Source organism: Alligator sinensis, unplaced genomic scaffold (genome assembly GCF_000455745.1).
Source record: "Alligator sinensis unplaced genomic scaffold, ASM45574v1 scaffold860_1, whole genome shotgun sequence".
Lineage (NCBI taxonomy): Eukaryota > Metazoa > Chordata > Crocodylia > Alligatoridae > Alligator > Alligator sinensis.
The window spans coordinates 2,098,597-2,117,420 of record NW_005841923.1 but is presented as its reverse complement, the minus strand read 5'-3'; the positions used below and the strand labels follow the sequence as shown (position 1 = coordinate 2,117,420).

The following is an 18,824-nucleotide window of genomic DNA, read 5'->3' as shown; positions in this document are numbered from 1 at the left end:
GCTTCGGGGGTGCGGGGGCACAGCGAGCTTTCACCCACGCGTCTCTCACCACTTCCGAGCCTAACTGGCTCGGAATGATATTTGATCTGTAAAACTTCCCTGACGATTTGTCTATGTCAACAGCCTAATGTAGGTAGAACTTTACTGACATGCCAAAATGAAAGACTATCTGACCCATTTCTTGGCTACCACTGGCACTGAACAGTCATAATATACCAAGCTCCAGGTGACCCAGATCTGTATATTGTTTCTGATTCCATTGGTCTGCCTCCTTGAAACCTTAGTTTTGGCATCTTTGGTGATTTTTATTCCAATTTCCAATTTGATGGCTCTATTTAAAGACCCAGAATGTGGTAAAGATGCTATGTAAGAATTTTACATTTCATGCTTTTAAAAAGTAAGCTTTCAGCCCTTGAGATTAAAGAGAAAAGTCTGAAACCATACTAAACTATATTTACAGCTTAATTTCCTGGCATTGAAACACCTTGAGTGGGAGTGAATGAATAGTGTGGCACTTCTTGGTGAAACTCCTAAGCCAGGTGCAGACAATTACACCATTTCTGGTTTAGATGGTTGGAAACCGGTCTAAACCTGTAACAGAACAGAAGTTCACTTCACACAGATCAATTTAAAAATGGTGGAATCTGGTCTAAGATAGACCTGGATGGACGTAATATCAGATTTAATCGGTTTATGTTAGATTGGTCCATTGAACTTCTCTCCCCAATTCTCTCCTGACTCGAGGTAGGTCTCAATCCCCCAGCATCCCAAAAGCCTTTGCAGCTCCCCTGTTAGCTCCTCTCACAGGGTAGATGGGCTAGCCTCTGCCCTGCTCTGGGTGAGTGCTGGGCTGGCCTTGCTCCTGGGCTGTCACAGCTGAGGCAGCAAAGACTGCTCCCCAGCCTGCATCCTGCCTGTGCCTGTCAGCTGAATGGAACTGGAGAGGAGAGGAGGCCCCAGTCCCCTTCCTGGTTTCTTGCAAATGGAAACTCATGCCCCAGCCCCCCCAGAGCCAGCACAGCTGAGCGGGGCCACACAGTAGGGGGCTCTATTCTTCCACACCTCCCCACCTGACCGCTGGACATTTGCAGCAAGGAACCATGGCTCAGAGCTGCATGACTGTCCACTGCGCTGGGAGCCAGGGGTGGGAGGGAGCAGAGCCTCCACTGCGTGGACCCAGCCTGGCCAGCAAGTAGGGGGTGGTGGGGCATGTGGCAGGGGCTCAGTTCCCCTTCCCCCAGTTCCCGGTGTGGCGAACAGCCCAGCTCTGAGCCGTGGCTCCTGCTTGCAGCTGTCAGGCAATCGAGCAGGGGAATGGAGACCCCTACTGTGCAGCCCCTTCCACCCCCACCCCCCAAGCTGTTTTGGCTGGGTCTGGCAGGGCTGGGTAGTAGGGGCTTTTGCTTTCCTCCCTTTCCTCCCCGACTACTGGCAGCCAGCTGCTGGCCAGACTGGGGAGAGAATCTGTGCTGGCTTCCCCAGGGGGCTGGGAGCATATGCTGGCATCCAGTCAAGGATGGTCCCCACCCAGCTGTGCTCAGCTGCCCTCGGCAATCTCCGGCATGCTGGAGTGCCCCCCACCTTCTGGCCTCAGCCAGTACAGGCATCTGCCTGCCCCCACACCGAAGGGCAAACATATATTCTGTTAACTCCCAATTCAATTTATGCAGCTTAGAGAAACCCATGTAGATTGGATTGATTCTGCCTTGGGCATTTTGAATGTCTGTACTTATCCCTAGGCTCACTATAGAGGCAGAGTGGACAAGGTCTGGAAACACCAGCCAGGCTGCTTGTTCAGGGGTTGAGGACCACTAAGAAACCTAATAAGTAGAATAAAATCTGGACTCTTTTTTTTCTTTAAGGTAAAGCCAATATTGTGAGACTCCCAATAAAATCATGAGAGTTGGAAACACTGGTAGAACATAACGACAATACAAGTGGATTGTGTATGCTTCTTTCCTGAATGCATACTATAGGTCACTAATGCTTAAGTCACCAAGAGAGTTCACCAGTAAAAGTGTGCCCTTGTCCCTGCCAGTGTCATATTAGCCCTGCCTGGCCTCAGCTTTTGCTGGCTGCTTTTCATACACATGTTGACTTCAGATAGGCTTTCCAAGAGCTGAAAGATGGTGCTGTTCATGTTTGATGTAATGGAGATATAGAGCTGGAGGCTGTCAGTAATCTGCTGGCATCTCAGTCTGTTTTACCTCCTCAACCCTCTCAGCTGCTTCTCTCAGATGTTGAATAGCACATGGAAGAAGACTTAAATTTTGTGAGGGACTGTAGATGAAGCCACTGAGAATGGAGCACCATTGCCCACATCAACTGTCTGGGATATATTTGAGAGAAAGGAACAATTTTACAGTACTTGCATGCAGAACTTCTCAAAAAGGGGATTGGTTGGAGAATGCTAAGTATCAGGGCTATAAATATAGCTTTAAGATATTTAAATTATGATAGAGCAAGTATATAGTCAGTTTGCTGCTTTGTAAGGACAGATAAAGCAATATTAGATTACAGCTGCTCAGTGGCTTATTTTCTTTGTGTAACTCATGCACCTGTTTAGCCTTTTAAAAGTATTTTGAGGCCAGTCCAAATGGGAAGGAGGCTATTTACAGTAAATATGCATCTCCCTTATCTCTAGCTCCTGCTTCTTAGAATGACATTTGTTACCTGTTACAGTTATTATCTGGCTGCAGAAATGAGAGGAAATAATTACTTTGACAATTTTTATTGTCCAAAGAAATCAGTGCTTTACATGTTATTTGTGAGAGCTTTATGCACATCACACAAATTACTAGATTTTGATTTTAATAGACTTTACTTATTATTTACTGATTAAGCAAACCAACACAGAAGGTCTGTTTTCTCTTATCCAGCATCTGAAAAAACCCCCAACAGTCCAGCATCCAGATTGTCTTTTTATACTTCTGAAACAGATTTTGAGTCACTTGTATTTTTGTGCTAATAGTTTAATAGCAATATTTTCCTTGCATTTTTGGGGGGGCTACACATACAGGTAAAGGCACAATGGGATTTCATACTCAATCCACACAATCATGCCTCCTGCTATGCCACACATACATGGCAGAAGGTGTGATTGTGGGATCGTGCATTAGATCCCATCACCCCCTATTGCCAGTGGAGGTGGAGTATGATTCTGGGAGATCAAAGCTGCTGTGAGGGGGTTTGCCAAGAGGCACACTGCAGGGACTCAGCATCCACAGCTGCAAGACTTTGGGTCCTGACACTGCAGGGTGCTGGCCAAACCCATCATCCTCAGCTGCGAGACTAAGAGTCTCCTCAGCTGTGGGTTTCCCAGCCCTGCCTGCCTATGGTGGACCCCTGCAGCTGGGAGCCTGGTCAACTGATGGGGCTCCCAGCCACAAGGGAGACCCTGCTACATGTGTAATTAAAGCTGGATAGCAACCAACCATAATGTTAGTACACATTTTTTAGGTCTAACTTTAAAGCTGGTTGGACTTTAAAGCTGGTTTCTATTTCTTGATGAGGACTTTGCACATGTAGCTGGCCTCAGTTAATTGTGCAATTAACTACTTAATTGCATAATAACTGTAACATGTAAAGGGGGCCTCTGACTATTTTGTTTTCCAGTGAGGGTCATAGTTGCATAAGATATCAATTTGTCTGATCTTGGTTGGATGTATTTTTAGTGAGGTATCTATCTGAATAAATGAATGCTGCAGCTTACTCATGTCTGCACAGCTTCTCTTTGCTCACCCAGCTCCTCCTGATTCACTCGGGGATATGGATTCTAGTGTTCTGTTTTTCCTTTCAAAATTCTTTATGGTATTTGCTCCTTCATCCTCTGGAACCAAATAAGATGCCTACGTTGTGAAACATTTTTAATGCTTTGCAGGGCTCTTTTTTCAGGAAACATTTATCTTCTACTTTTGTGTGTGTTTGTTTCATTTTGTTTTGTTTGGTTGTGCATCAAATTGAAAAGGCTTTGGAAAAAACAGTTCAAGGACCATTTATCTATACATTTTCAGCAAAGATGAACAGCAGGCTTTGCCAACTAAGATAACAAGAATCACACATCTGGGCACAAGTTGTAGGGTTACATACAAAATCGCACAATGTTCTAGAGGCATTTGAGGATCTTTTTCCCCTCTAGGGGTGCTTCTACACATGATGAAATTGGCCTTTTTAAGTTGTTTAATTGCCCTTTTTTACTGCTTTAATGGCATCACAGTTTATACCTGCGGTGGCGTATTACATTTCAATTTCATCATGCTTTACACATGCGGTGGCGTATTTTGATTTAAATGACTTTGTTATGTAGCAAAGTAAAACACATACAATGTATTTTAGTTTTCTACATAAATTGCAGTGATATGTCCGGAGCAGGTGGTAGAGGACATATCACTGCAGGTGGGGCACTGGAAGCCCAGGTGTGCTTGGGAAAGTTTAGGTTTGGCAGGCTTCCAGCACCCCCTGCTCCATCCCCGCTGCCTTCCCTGGCTGCCAGAACACCCAACTGCCCTCCTGCTGCCTTCCCGCACTGCCCTACAGCCAAGCCAGCCCATTCCTGGGCAGTCCCAGGAGGCAGGAAGGTGGCAGAGAGAGTGCACTGGGTGCCCCAGACCTGCCAAGCCTGAGCTTCCCTCAGCATGCCTGGGCTTCCAGCACCTTGTGCACCATTGGATCAGGCCGGGTGTTGCCTGTGACCTGGGACAGCACCTGCCCACTAGCACCCTGCCTGGGTGGCCCCAGGAGGCACCACCAAAATGGAGGGAAGCACTGGGCCCCCTGCAACTCGGGGGCTGTGTGACCCGGTGGCAGCTTGCACGGGCAAGCTCCATGGAGGAAAAAAAAATCGGCAAGGGGCTCACTTTTATTTTTTTTTAAATGGAGGAGTCTGCCCACATCTCCTGTGGCAGGGGGTGAGCTGCCAGCAGGCCCTGAGCTGTGGGGGGTCCTGGTGTTTCCTTCTGGAGCAGTGGCACCCCACAGGCAGCACCCGCCTGCCAGCAGCCCACCTGGGTGGCCCTGGGGGAGCGCTGCCATCATGGAGGGAATGACCATATTCCCCCACACCTCAGAGGCCACTTGGCCCTCTGGCAGTTCACCCACAGCTGTGGGAGATGCGGGCAGGCTCTGAGAAAAAGAAAAAATGGATCAGGCCCCTCACTGCTTTTTTTTTTTTGGCAGAGCCTGCCCATGCAAGCTGCCACCAGGTCGCGCAGCCCCTGAGCTGCGGGGAGCCCGGTCCTTCCCTCTGCAGTGACAGTACCCCCCAGGACCACCTGGGTGGAGTGCTAGTGAGTGGATGCTTCCTGGGGAGTGGGGTGCTGCCAATGCAGAAGGAAGGACTGGACCCGTCTGCAGATCATGGCCTGCCACCAGCTCACCCCCTTGGCCATACGGGAGGTGGTCAGGCTCCAGAGGGGGGAAGGATCGGGCCCCTTTCTGCTTTTTTTTTTTTTTCTGGCAGACCTAACCCACAGCTGGAGGAGGTGAGCTGCAGGGGGGCTTTCACTGTTCCGTAACAGTGATGGAAGTCACTAACTTGAAACGGTGGGTTTTTAATCAACACAATTAAAAACCCACCAATTAAAAACCCACTATTTCAATTTAGTGACAACTAAACCCCTGTCATGTGTACAAGCAGCCTAGCAGATCATATATTTCCTAGTTTTGGAAATGGGGTACTGGAATTGATTTACAATACTCTGGTGTAATATATCAAATCCTTTGCTCCTAATGGTCTTGATGGTGCTAATCTATTGTTAAGAATTGGATGGAATATTTTTTAAACTGAAAGCTCATCTCAGATATTTGTAAGATATAATTATGTTCTTTTTAGGTACACGGTAATTGCTTGCTCCTAAACACACGTGCCACCACCCAAAAAGGAGCATGCAGAGTACCTGTGGGTGGAATAATTGCCAATTATGGTTTTGTAAATGTTTGTGCATCTCTGAATGGAGTAGCAGAAAGACCACAAAAGCCGAGAGAGAGACAGAAAGATAGCCTGAGCAAGCAGTGGCAGTTGCAAGTTAGATCTATGGTAAATCAGCATATTACTCTTTTTTATTTATAAGGATCCTATTTGAGCAGGACTCTCTTTCTCTCTCTCTCTTACACACACACACACACACACACACACACACACACGTGTGTGTATGTCCTTATCAAATAGCATCTTTATAAAAAACAAATAAGAGTAATATGATTGTACTTATACCTACATACAGACACTCCTGACTTCGAATTAGTCCCCTTTAAGTCTAGAACATGCTTCAGTGCCTTGCTGAATCATGTCTTCAACAATAAAGTGTTTTAGACATCTTTCACACAAACACTACGACACAATGTGACCCAAGGAGATGACAGTCCAAAGGTTTTTACACACTATAAAAATTACAGCTGCAACTGAACCAAATGACAAGTGTGGTTCTGGTACAAGCATAAATAAGGACAGATATCAGTTTCTAAAAAGCTTATGAATCAGTTTGTCCTTATTTACATTTGCAGATAACTTGTATTCCTTACTAGTTCTGCTATATCCTTTGCAGACACCTGTTGTCAGCTGTGGATAATTTTCATACTGAAGACAAGCCTCCAGGACTTTGTCATAGCTACAATTTCTAGTATAAACAAGTTTGTATATATTGGACACAGGCCATACAGCTTTAAGGTCATGGAATTTAATTAAGTTGAGTGTTCCCCTACCTTCGTTCCAACAGAAATGTTAATTATCACCTCCCATTGTTCTACAGTTCTAGGAGATGCAGAGCCATGAAGTATATAGCTGAGCCCAGCCACTTTACATTAAAGCTAAGCTTGAGCAATTAAGACCTATACGATCTTTTCTCCCTTGTTAAAACCCACTCTGGGAATTCTGCTGGAACACAATAAAACCACTTAAATCCAAATAGCTTGATAACTTCCTCTCCCCAAGGTAGCTATCTAAGACCCACCTAATTGTTCATAGGCTCCAAATTATTTCAATTTAATTTGAATACTAAAAAACAAAAATAGCTAAAATTTATGCTTAGATCCTTTAGTGATGGGTGCTGTAGATCTATTCAGCACCTAATCTAAAATAATAGCTCAAGAGTAGATGTGTAAGGTCTAATTTATTTTAGGGGGGGGGGGGTTTCTACATTTAAAAAATGTTCTCTGAGTGCTATTAGGAAAAGGTGCTTACCAAATGTAATAGTTAATAATTCACCTGTGGACACAGCAGGCAAAGCATTCCACTTGAAGAAGGAGTCCATGGGTGACATAATGAATAAGGTAACCATAGACTCATAAACTGTCAAGGGTAAACAGAAAGCAAGCACACAGCCAGCCCCACTTCCCTTTCAGGCCTTTCCAATATCCTGATGTCACAAATCAATCCATTTTCCAGTGAATTATAATTGTGTCGGCTATGGTATGTTTTCCTTAGGGCCTTGTTACGTGGTAAATTTAGGTGTCTTCTGGAGTTTTAACCCCTGGATTGACTGCATTTGACACCTTTAAGGGGTTTTGAAGCACTCATTACTTAATTTAAAGTTATGCCACTCCACAAGGCAGGATTATCTCTAATATGCTAATATGCCTAATGTTGCTCCTGTTCCAATGAAGTGTGGCCACACCCTACAGCTATTCCACCCAAATTGAAGTCTTCCAGCATCCCAGGATGCAGTGGCCCCACCTGAGTCAGGATGAGTGGCAACTCGGGGTTGCAGTGGGGCCAGGCATGGCACCTCACCTCAGAGGGACATCAGGTAGAGCAAGCACCACATCTCAAGAATGCCCGGTGGCCGTGGTGTCTCCTGCTACTGCCTGGATTGCTCAGTGTTCCTGTTGGTGGTGGTATGGGAGGAGGCAGGTTCTGTAGAAATAAAGGATTGGGCCCCCTGGAGCTCAGGTGGTTCCCAGCTGGCAGCCCAGGCAGGGGTGGTGCAGCCAGGTCAGGGTGGGGGGCAAGTGCCAAGTTCCATAGAAGAAAAGGATCAGGCCCCTCAGAGCTCAGGCAGTGCCCACCCAGCTGGCAACCTGGGTGGGGTGGCGCAATGGGAGCTCCGGAGAAAAAAAGGATCAGGTCCCCTGGAGTTCAGGTGACACCCAGATGGTCAGCAGCCTAGCCAGCGCCTGGGCAGGCTCCCAAGAGAGAGAAAGGATTGGGTCTGACCTCCAAGGAGCCTGATCCTTTTTTTTTTTCTAAAGCCTTGGCCCCCCACACCGCTGTTCTCTGGGCTGCCAACCAAGTGCTGCCTGAGCTCTGAGGGGTCTGATCCTTTTTCTTCTCCAGAGCTCCCCCCTCCCCCCACCCTGCACATCCCCACCCAAGCTGCAGACTAGCAGGGAGCTCCCTGAGCTCCGAGGGGGCCCAATCTTTTGACTCCTCATTCAACTTGTAGTTTACTATAATTCTGCTGCTTCTATTCACATTTTGAATTTGTGCATTTGATTGTTGTTTCTTAAACAAATAATATGATAGAAATCAAAAAGAAATAGCAAAAAAAAAGGTTCTAAAAGTTTGAAATAGCAAAGATCTTCTGGATTTCTGTATCTATCCCAAAACAAACACAAAGTATGTGTGGTGATCTAATATTTAGAGAACAGGACCACAATTAAGGAAGACCCAGAGTGAAACCCATCTAAGGCTCCTAGTCCTGCCCCAGCTCACCAAGCTTCTAGTGACAAGTCAGTGTAAGGTGTAACAAGTAGGGCAGCATGAAGCTTCGGTTGCTGATTCAATTTGGTGGAGATTTGGCAGCCAAATCTCCAAATCTGAATCCAATCAGGAGACCCCTTAATTTCTCTGTATCAAATTGGATCCTTCCAACTTGATTCAGAGAGATTTTGGAAGGATTCGATGATTTGGACATAGACATAGATTTATATATTTTTTCTACATACCTCAAGGTACCAGGAGGCTCGTGAATGCTGAGATGTTGGGGCAGAGGGAGTGTCTCTCAGGAGTGGGGGGGCGGGGGGGTCCCAGCGTGCTCGGTAGCAGACCCAGAAGTGGACCAGAAGCACTTCCAGTCTACTTCTGGGTCTGCCAGGGAGTGCGCGGGGGACCCCTACCCACCCTCTGGCTTCGCAATTGGTGCCTCCTGGGTCTGGGAGGGCACCCGGGATCCCCCATGGCTGATCACCAACCTGGGAGGTGGGTGCAAAGGGGGTCCCCCGCGTGCTCGGTGGTGGACCCGGAAGCGGACTGGAAGCACATGGGGGACCCTCCCGTGCTCCTGTGGGACACTCCATCCGCCCCACCATCGCAGTATTCACAAGCTGTGCCTGGTACTTCAAGGTATTTAGAAAAAACATTTAAAGCTGTGTCTATGGCTGAATCTCTGATTCTTCTAATTAGCATCAAATCTTCAGACTCGCATTTGGCCAAATCGAATCAAGACACTGATCCAAATCAACGAATTGAATCGTTGTCTCTGATTCGGGCTGGATCCGAATTGAATATGGCCCATTTTGCACACCTCTAGTAACAAGGCCTTTAATAAATACTTGTGTGTGTGCACTGTATATTGTATATATGCTAATACCATAACATTTGGGTGATATATATGACAGAATAAAATTCTGATTGTTTTCTGTGTGCAAGCACATACGAAGAAAGGGGAGAAAGTAGATGAAAATATAAACATGAATTCAAGTAACTTCCAAAATACACAGATAGACTATGATATTATGAATAGGTACTGCAGGATTTTCACGACAGAAACTTAAGACATTTCTGCACTGCCTCAAGACCAAGTTATAGAGCAAGTGGAGCAAAGCACACCTGATCCCCAAAATGTAATGTAACCACTCAAAAAAGGGATGAGTGTGCACCAAGAAGCATGCCTGAGGCATGGTTACATTACATCGGTTTGGTAGATACCAACGTGAGTATGCCATGCTTCACTGAAGCACTTCATACCGTAGTGAAGAGGTAGCATAGTCATGCTCTTAGATCAGTGATTCCTGCACAAGATCCTCTGAAGGAAAGCACAGAAACTGTGAGGAGATAAGTAGATACAGGCAAGCTCAGGCCCTCCCTACCTGTGTGCTCCTCTGTCCCTACTACTCAGCCCATCTGTAAGGAGGTAAGCACTGTAATCAATAAATTAGTTTTTGAAATGGGGTGCCGTTCAATTTACAAAAGTTATGGAGGGATGCCTTAAGTTTAAAAAGGTTTAGAACCACTACCTTAGATACAATAGCGATGTGTTCTATAGAAAACCCAAGATAGGAACTAGAGATGGGCATTCAGGAGTAGAGTGTAGCTTTTAAGTGTATTCTTTATATATGTATTTAAATGTTAGTAATGTACATGAGTTATGACACTGTATATATATATATTAAACAGGTGCTTTCTGTTACAATCAGAAATAACTAGTCAGTACCTGGATAAAGGAAAGGCAGATATCATTGCTTGTGGTTAGTGCATTGACATGTGACATGTTTACAGACATTTATGAAAGGGACAGAATATTTTCCATAATTCTACATCCTTCCAATTATTCCTGTTTCAGATCAGTTACAATAGATTCAAGATCAGAGAGCCCGAGTCAGTTGAAAAATATCATAATCAGATTTTATTCAATGGACAATAAAATCACAGCTAGGATAACAAATGTGGCTGAGAGGAAAGAAATGACAGTGTTCCCCAGTTAATCTGTTCTAGTTCCCAGGCAAATAGCACATCCAACAAATTTCATAACTGCATAAATAAGCAATCACATTAATATTAAAACAACTTGCTGTAGGAAAAAAAAAGTTGTAAAACAAATGCGTTAAGAGCAGTAATAGATAGAACACAACAATGTAATAAATGTAAATGAAAACAAGTAAAATTATAGATACATCATTCTCATAATTTCTTCTCCAGGATAAATCATCTTAAGCATTTTTTAACTTGTGTGCTGGTAATATAGATACTAAATTTTAAAGATAAAGCATACAGCTCTTACAAGGCCTGATTGTCATTTACACCAGGGCCCTTTACTACTGCTGTAGCAGGACTTTACATTTTATTAAATACATATCCACCATGAGGCATCATATGCTACTTTAGTGATAAAAAGGGATCTTAGGGTAAATAGTAATCAGACCATAGACTTTTAAATCTGCCCTTGTGCAGATTCTATATTCTTCTATATGGTCGCTGTGCTCAGCACTGCTGACATAATACAGCCACAAACCCAGAATAACTGGCTTGCAGTGAATCATCTCAATGCAGAGTGCCCTGCCAGACACTTATAACTGGGATACATGCCTTTAGACCATTCACTTCTCTTTCTGTTGCTACAGTATGAAAGATTGAGCATATCTGGTGGGTGGGTGGCATGGTCAAGAAGCTTTGGTATTACATTGATCCTAAATTGTGTTTCTGGCCCCCTGTAGCCATTGGACACTGAGTTTGTATGAGATTAATTTAATGCCTGCTCTAATACAATACAGGGGCCATGTCTACACAGGACATTGACTGCACAGTAGTGTCACGTGGCAGGAGGTGTGACATGATGCTACAGTGCAGTTGTCACGAGCTACTATGCAGTCATTGTCATGAGGAAGCCATTCCATGATGTTACTGTGCAGTAAGTCCAGTTACTGTGCAGTCATTTAGTACTTGTTTATGAAAGTTTATATAAGTACTAAATGACTGCTCAGTAACAACTATGCAGTCAGCGTCTCATGTAGATGTGGCCAAGGAGTCCAAACCTACAAGGGAATGGAAGAACAGACTTGGCTTACCATTCGAGGAACAGTACTGTGTTCCCTTTATTCAGTCGCAAAAAGCATTCACAACTAAAAAAGAAAAATCAAGGGAAAACCTAAAGGCATGTGAGATCCCTTATTGGTACTAACCATAACTGTGGTTTTACCTTCCTTAATGAATGACAGAGATATTCTTTAAACACGAACATCTATAAAAGTTGTAAGAAACAATCTCAGTGTTGCTTTCATATTAGCAATTAAACAATTAATGACAAAGTTAGAGCTATAAACAATAGACCTTCCCCAAATGGCCCCTCAGCTAGTAGAATTCAATGTCAGAGTAGCAAAAATGAAGAAAAAACATGTATGTCCTGATTTCATGTTGTAATAAGGAGGTAATGCTTGTACTCTTCAGGTAGCAGCAGATGATGAATACCCTTCCTCTTCACAAATTAGCTTAGTGTTCATACTGATGTATATATGCAGCTTGGACCAAGAGAGTATGCAGACCTCCTAAATTAAAATCTGCTTCTTCATGAGGGCACATATTTCTTGGTAAAAAATCTGCCAGTGCAACTAGTTCAAATGAAGGGCACGTTTTCAAGGGGCTCATTGAATGACCTTTAGTTCAAACACCTTCGCTGCCATTTTTAAGTGGGGGGATGCTGGAGTGCAGTATTTGCCATGCTCTAGCAGACTTCAGTCTGCTCTGATGCGCTGTAATTACAGTGCATCGGAGCAGCCTCCATGCTTGCGTACTGGCACCCAAAGAGTCTATATGGTCTACCTAGCTGGAACCCATTTTCTTTAAATACACCTTAAATTCTGCAAGGACTCTTCTGTCTGGAGAGAGAGATAGTCTTCCTATAGAGGACATGCACATTAAGTTGGTTTTTCCTTTCAGTTACTCATGCACAAATCAGGACCAATGCCACTAACATCAGGAAAGTTACACTGGTATAAATAAGGACTAATTCCACCAAAGGCAAAGTCCTCAATCCTCATTTCACTTGAGTCAGTTTTATTCCAGTACTAAGGTTGGAGTGCTGGTATAACCATGATGGTCCCTGGAAATGTCCAAGAGGCTGGGCTTTTTTGTGATATCTTGTATTGGACCAACTGTTTAGTTGGGAAAGCTCTTGGACAAGCTTTCAGGCAATAGGTATTTTTCCTCCGGGGCATCTGTGGAACTTAAATGATTTCCGTGGTCTTCCTCTTAATTTCCAAGCCAGTAAATGAGACCAGAATTAGGTACAATGGGATTACATAAACACAGTGTGAAAGAGGAAAGAAATCCTGATGGTTACCATATTTTTAAAAAGTACCTGTATGTTTGAATTTTTCTGCCAGTCACCAGTACTTGTAGTTGTTTTGTTCCATGACTGTATTGCTTTCATGTGTTCAGTGGCAGTAATTTGAATGATGGAGTTTGCAGCAGATTTTAAAAAAATATTTGGTGGCAGATGTGTGCTCACTACCCATTTAGCAATTAGTGTTGTATATCTTTGGAGCAATGCACATAATGCATCATTTATGCAAGGTTGTCTAGAAACAAAGACTCAGGTGGCTTGATTACAGGTGTGGGATAGACTATACTAGACTTTCCTTTTGAATTAAGGAGGTTCATTCTCCATAGAAGGAAATGGTTTCTATTAAAAGAGCTGCTCCTTTGTCTCCTCTCATTGTTTTAATTGAGTCTTTGAACTGAATTAAAAGCCTACAATATGTAAGGTATCCAACAAGATGTATATTTTTTAAATGAATCTACATTTGAATACCTTTCCTGATTTTCCACCAGTACCCACCAAAAAAATTGGTTTGAAAAGAAAAGAGAATGCATTTGGAAGTATAATTTCCCTAGGGAGAAATGGGCTTTTCAGGGGAACTTTGATATGTTTTTCCTTTCTTCTTTGTGTAACCTGTAGTTTAATTTTATTCACATTTTCACGTTCCTATTTACATGATAAAAGAGGTGCCTCATCCTTAAAAAAGACCTCTCTTGAAAGTCTAAATTGTTCATAAAAAAAAAACCTGAAGAGCAAAACATGAATAAAATTAAATTAAAAAACCTCTCTCCTTTTGAACAATGTACATAATCTAACATTCACCATTCTTTTACTCATGGTGGCAGCCTACTGTCTTTCTTGTAAAAGGCACACGAGGAATATTGCCTTGCTATTTCCATGGCAATGCCCTAATTTGATTCTGCATCTTTTAATGGAATCACCTCAGTGATGAAATTTTTTACCTTTAGCATTAAAGATATCCTTGATAAATTTTCTACAACCCCAAACAAGAATTTGGGCTGCTTGCTTACTGGTAGGTCTGAAACCACCTTTCACACTATGCAACCTGCAGCTGAGATTATTGTCAAGCTCTGAGGAAAAAAACTTTGAAAGGAAAGAGGAAGTCTTGGAAAAGTGGAGACAACTCACCATATTGATATTATTTTATTAAGGGGGCAGCATGGGAATCTGTGGCTTATTTCCTTGCAGCAATTCTTTAGTGCATAACATATTATCTTCTTTAACTGTAACACTTCTGTTGAACATAATACCACAAAAGATATAAGTAGGGATGATAGCTTAAGTTATTTGAATCTTCTCTACTGATTTGTTTGAATACTTACTCTTTACAAGTGTTTATGGCCTCTTACAGGTATATGTAACTAGAAACAATGACTAATCATAGATGTCATAGAGAAGTAGGGCTTGAAGGGACCTTCAGAGGTCATCTAAGTCTAACCCCCTGCCTGAGGCAAAATCATCCCTATCCAAACGGTCCCATACAAGCCATAATCTAAACTCTACATAAGACTGACATAAAGCCTAACACAACACAGACCTAACCACAGCAGCCACTGTCCTGCTTCTATAAAATGTTGTAAAATATGCTCAAGAGATCCTGGGTCAAAGGCATGCCCCCTGCTACAAAGGAAAAAAACCCCACAGACCATACCAATCTTATCATAAGGTAAAATTCTTTCCTGACCCCAAATATGGTGATCTGTCTGACGCTGGGCAGAAGGGCAAAATCGTCTAGCCAGGAAGCTCTGACTTTGGTCCCAGCAGGAGAATTGGCACCCCCCTATCAAAGTCCCCAGCCTTGGCTGTAGCCAGTGTCTAAAACTGCCTTTTAAAAAGTTTTAAAATTCCCTGACACATATAACAGAAAAGTGGGGAGAAGGGGCAACCAGAAAAGCCCAGGAACATGGGAAATACCCCTACTAGAACATAGGCATAGCTACTCTGAGATCATCCCTGACCAGTGGCTGCCCAGTCTCTTTCTTTAACACCTCCAGCAATGGAAAGCCCTTAACTTCCCTAGGCAGTCTGTTCCACTGCCTCACTTTTCTAAAAGTAAAGAAGTTTTTTCCAGATATCCAATCTAAACTTACTTTGCTGCAATTTTCAGACATTGGTCCACATCCTCCTGTCCGCAGCAACAAATAAAAAGTGTTCTCTCTTTTCTTTATGGCAGCCCTTTAAGTATTTGAAGACTGCTATGATGTCCCCTCTTAAGTACCTTTTCTGCAAGTTGAACATGCCTAGCTTCTTCAGTCTCTCCTCATATGACTTGCTTTCCAAGCCCTTGATCATCTTTGTTGCCCATCTCTGGAACCTCTCCAATTTCTCCGTCCTTTTTAAAATCAGGAGCCCAGAACTTCACACACTACTTCAGATGAGGCCTAACCAATTACAAACAGAGAGGCACTATCACCTCCCATGTTTTTCACCTAATGCTGCATCACACTGCAGACTCATATGAGTCTGTGGTTTACCAAGACTCCCAAGTCCTTTTCCTCAGAGCTCCCATCCAGCAAGGGTCTCCCATTTTATATTTGTGCTTTTGATTATACCTCTTGAGATGTAGAACCTTGCATTTGTCTGCACTGAACTTTATCCTGTTAGCTCTAGCCCAACTTTCCAATCTGCCGAGATCCTTCTGAATTGCGCTGACATCCTCCAGTGTGTTTGCAATCCTTCTCAATTTGATGTTGTCTCTAAACTTGCTCAAGAAGCTTTCTATACTAGCATCCAAATCATTAGTAAACATATTGAACATCATCAGACCCAGGACAGACCTACGTGGGACTCCACTGGAAAGCTCCTGCCATTCTCTGACATGGACCTGTTAATAGTAACCCTGTGCTTGTGGCTATTGAGCCAGTTATCTATCCACCTTGTAGTAGTTTTATCTAGCCCATATTTCCCCAACTTGTTTATGGGAAGGTCATGCAAGACCTTAAAAAAGCCTTGCTGAAGTCCAGATACACTATATGCACATCATTCGCTCATCCACCCAAGAAGGAGCTCATCCACTTTGTCAAAGGAGATCAAGTTTGTTTGACGTGATTTGTCTCATCCAGCTCTGCTGACTTGAATTTCTTCAGACCCAACAAAAGCTCTCTGACCATCTCTTTTGTTATCTCTTCCCTCGGTTTACCCTCTTCCTCATCCGGATAATCCTTATTATTATAAGGGTCTGGCTGCTGCTTAATTTTTTGTGAAGACTGAGGCAAAGTATCTATTAAGTAGCTCCACCTTCTTTGCATCTTCAATTAGGAGTTCCCCCTGACTTGTTAACAGAAGACCTACAGCTTCCTTGGTTCTTCTTTTCTGCCCAGCATACTTATAGAACTGTTTCTTCTTGTTCTTAACGTGCTTTGCAGTGTGCAGCTTGTTCTTTATCTTTTCCTTCTTGATTTTGTTTCTGCAGGTTCTTGCTATTTCCTCCTATGCTTCCTTGATGACTGGCCCATTCTTCCATTGCCTTTATGCTCTCCTTTTGCATTTGGATATTTAAGAAGCTCCTTGTGCAGCCACATTGGTCTCTTGCCATTCTTCATCTGATTCTATCGTATCAAGGTAGTTTCTTGTTGGGTTTCCAGCACTGTGCGCTTTAGAACCTCCCAGCCCTCCTGGGCACATTTATCCTTCAATCTATCTTCCAGAGACAGAATGCCTATTAACTCCTTCAGTTGGGTGAAATTTGCCTTTTTAAAATTTCACATCCTAATTTTGCTGATCCTATGCTTTCCCTGTCTCACAATCTGGAATTCTATCATATCATGATCACTTCCTCCCAAATTACCCATCACTTTCATGTCCTCCACCAATTCTTCCCTGTTGGTCAGGACAAGATCCAAGTTAGAAGATCTCCTAGTTGTATCCTCCACTTTCTGAAAGAGAAAGTTGTTCTCTACAGAAGTTAGGAACTGGCTTGACAGTTTGTTTGACTGCATTGTTCTTCCAGAAGATGTGTGGAAAATTGAAGTCTCTCATCAGTACCATCCCATAGTTTTTGGATAGATTTGTCACCTTCTTGAAGAGTGTTTCATCCACCTCCTCTTCCTAGTAAGCCTTTAATAAATCCTGTGTTATTATTTAGCCCCTAACCTAGTATCTGATGAAGATTTTGCAGTGCATTTGTCCCCAGATATGTTAACTTATGATAATCAAACTTGTATGCTGCAAATGCAGGGATCTCTGTAGCCAGCTCTGTGTGAAACATGGGATGCAATCTTCTCCACAGCTTCATTTTTTCCCACTGTAACAGAGAGCAAGAAGACTCCTGTTATTTGTGGATGAAAGAGCAGCAGGAGGAGCCAATTACAAAGAAAATAGTCAGCTAGGGGGGCAAGCATAGACTAGGAGGGCATATTGCAGAGTGGATTACCTTGCAGTCGTCCAGCAGGGTCGAGTTTGGCAGGGAAGACAATATATTCCTGCAGCATCTAGGCACCAGCAGTAAGCTACCAGGGGATGAAGCCAGCAAGTCTAATCAGAAAGTACCTGTGGGTAGCTGGGGAGGACACCTAACAGGAAAGGGGCAGGGCCTGGGAGATATAGGCCCAGAGCTGAGCTAGGGCAGGCAGTCTGGCCCTGCAGCCTGGATGTCTCCTGAGCTGGCAGGGGCCCTGCAAGAAAGGCTTGGATGGCTTCAGGGGAATATGACCAGAGTAGGGCAGTCTGTGTTACAGTCAGAGGGCTTATGATTTTGTTTATAGTTTAAACCAGTGGTTTGGGTGGGACTAGAAAGGGGTAAGAGGAAGTGCCAGAGTGACAAGGAGGCACATGAGGCTGTAGCTTGCCAGAGTAGGGTGGAAGCTGCAGTATAGCTGAGAGGGCAAGACTCAGGGTCAAGGGCCCACCAGTGGAGAAAGTGATAGAGATAAAGACAGGGCCAAGAGTCCAGTATAAATGGGAGGCAAGGCCAGGGTTGGGGACCTGCAGCCCACAGGGGTCAGAGAAAGGTTTAGGGAGCCCACAGACCCGAGAGAGGCAGAGTTTGGGGGCCAGAGCCCATAGCCTGTGAGGGGCAAAGATAAGAGCCCAAGTGGGTGAGATAGTGGCTGAAGCCCAAGAAGCTAGACCTGGTGCAGTGGATCTAGGTCAAAGATGCCAGCCAGAGCAGTGAGGTGGAAGCCAGGAAGGCTGAGGGAGTAGAATGCTAGTGGCCTGGTAGTTTGGGCTATGTTCCTATTTAAGTAATGATTGGAAATACCTGTGAGACAGGCATGGTGGTAGGGGAGACTTAGAAGTCATGATTAGCCCATAAGGCAATAGGTTTCCTGAGGGACACATATGGGTGGGGGGTGGAGGGGAGGCAATTAAGGTTGAGGATTGAAGTAAGTCCCATAGGATCTTGTCCCAGGGGCACCGGGGTTACAGGAAGACCCCAAGCCAAAAGAAAGCCCCAACTTACCTCCTGCAGGGGCTGAAAAGCGTGGGGAAACGCACGCGGGAAAACTGCCCGCATGGTTCATTAGCCGCGCTCATATTCAGCTGGCCGGGTGACGTCAGCAAGGGAAACCACCCGGTGGAAATAAAGGGCAGCCCTGAGGGTGCAGGAGAAGGGCAGGCAATCGGAGAGCCCACAGGTAAACCCGAGGCCAGAAGCGTGCACCCACGGCATCTAGTAGCCCGAGACGGTGAGGGTAGCTGCAGCTGCGGCAGCGGCAAGAGCCACAGCAGCAGAGGAGCTGGCGGAGGAGCCGACAAAGAGGCCAGCAGAGCTGGCACCGGCAGAGAAGCTGGCAGCAGGGACACCAGCAGAGGAGCTGGCAGAGGAGCTGCCGAAGGCTCCAGCAGAGCCGGCACCAGCAGAGAAGCCGGCAGGGGGGCTTGCCGGGGAGCCCG

General features: G+C 44.4%; 1 protein-coding gene across 1 annotated transcript in view; it reads left to right on the top strand.

The window, feature by feature from the left end:
• NKAIN3 (sodium/potassium transporting ATPase interacting 3) overlaps positions 1-18,824 on the top strand; it is a gene marked incomplete at its 5' end in the record, with an annotated part of 543,802 nt that overhangs the window by 409,900 nt on the left and 115,078 nt on the right. The gene's annotated exons all lie outside the window — the stretch shown is intronic.